The sequence below is a fragment of the Aethalodelphis obliquidens genome, unplaced genomic scaffold (assembly GCF_003676395.1).
Source record: "Aethalodelphis obliquidens isolate GAN/ISIS:26980383/991018 unplaced genomic scaffold, ASM367639v1 scaffold30, whole genome shotgun sequence".
Lineage (NCBI taxonomy): Eukaryota > Metazoa > Chordata > Mammalia > Artiodactyla > Delphinidae > Aethalodelphis > Aethalodelphis obliquidens.
In genome coordinates, this window is record NW_020837974.1 from 11,399,772 (window position 1) to 11,401,565 (window position 1,794).

Here is a 1,794-nt window from a genome sequence, read left to right on the forward strand (position 1 = left end):
GAGAGAGAGAGAGAGAGAGAGAGAGAGAGAGAGAGAGAGAGAGAGAGTGTCAGAGAGACAGATGGGGGGGAATAAAGACAAGGTTTAGAGTTTTACTTTTCCAAGACACCTGGAAAAGCCAACTGGGAATAGAATAGAATAGAATAGAATAGGAATTTCCCTTAAAACAAAGAAGCTGATATGCATCAAAATAATATCATTCCATGAGTCAGCACCTTGAGTTTCAGTCCAGTTATGTCATTTGCTTTTCTGGAAAGCAGGATAACAGAAAAATCTAGTCTCATCCACACCACCAAACATAGAACCAATGAAGAACTAGAATGGCAGGAATGGAACCAGTTCTGTTGGTTCTTCCAGAGACGCCCTCTTGGTCTAAGCTTTGTAAACTGACATCCAGAGAAGTGAAATAATCTACCCAGAGTCATACAGCTGCTAGCAGGCTAAGACAGGACTAGAACCCAGGTCTCCTAGTCCCCTGGTCAGTGCTGTGTCCATCACCCCAAATGCATATGTAAAACATGGAGAACATGAAATGTTCACCAGGAATCCCCTTGGGATCAGCAGACCATGTTAGGAATAAATAGTTGATGATCAATTTAGAATAGAGTTTAAAACACAAAAGGTAGGTTCAAAGAATTAGAGATAGCTTCTCAACTATCTTTGCAGAATGGCTCCTGTCAAATGGAGATATTCTGACTTCCTTCTTGAGGATGTGAATGCATTTCAGGATCAGGGACTGTGATAGACTAGCTCTGCCTAACAGAGTGGCCAGAAAAGTAAGATTCAGATTAGAGAGTCATAATCCTAGGAAGAGGGAGCAAAACTAGTAAAATTACGCATTATTTGGGAAAGAATGGGGGTGAGGACATTAGCAGCTCTGCCAGAGGTGGACTTCGGGGGGAAAAAAAAAATCTAAGCAGAATTCTTAGATTATTAGCTGAGTTGCATGTGCTATAAACTCCTATGTTAGTCAGGGCAATGTTAGCTGGTGCAACAAATAAACCTCAAAGATTGTTGTTTAACCTGTTCCTTGATCCCAAAGGATGTGATTTTCTTTCTATTCTGCTAGGTATGGTGGACCCTGCTTCTGTTTTTCTGCTGCCGTAGAGTTGGTGCTGTTGCTGTGCTCTGATGTGAAAGTGATAGAATGCTCACTCATCTACTCTGTGTTGTACTTTGCCTCCTTCTGTGAAAACAGCACATTTTTATGCTACAGTCTCACAAGGATCTTTGTATCAGTCAAGTTAGGTTAGTTTATGCTAAAATAACGAACAACCCCCAAATCCCAGAGACCCAAAAACAAAGCTTAATTGCTCCCTTCCTAGACATCCATTGCAGATGGTGCTCTGTTCATTATAACCAGGCAAGAGCCCAGGCAGATGGAAGAGCTAACATCTGACTATTTGCAGGTTACTGTGGCAGAAGGAAAGAGGGCCTGGGTGAGACTTCACCAGGAATCAAATGTTCAGCCTGAAACTGACACACATAGCTTCTACTCCCAGTTCACTGGCCAAAACTAGTCACGTGGCTGCACTCAAATAAAACGGATCCAGGAAGTACAACCCTACCATGTATTTGTGAAACATAACTTTTATGGGAACGTCTTCAGCTTCTGGTCCCATGTTCTCCCTTTCTAAGGGTTAAAAATTTGTCCACATAGCTGGTAAGGCCAGTTCTCATATCATCTTCATCATTATTCTCCTTTGCACTCATTTCTCCACAGGAGAAATGTACAGTTTCTCCCTCCTTCTTTTGTCAAAATTACAACCCAAATCCTCTGCACAACCATGTGGC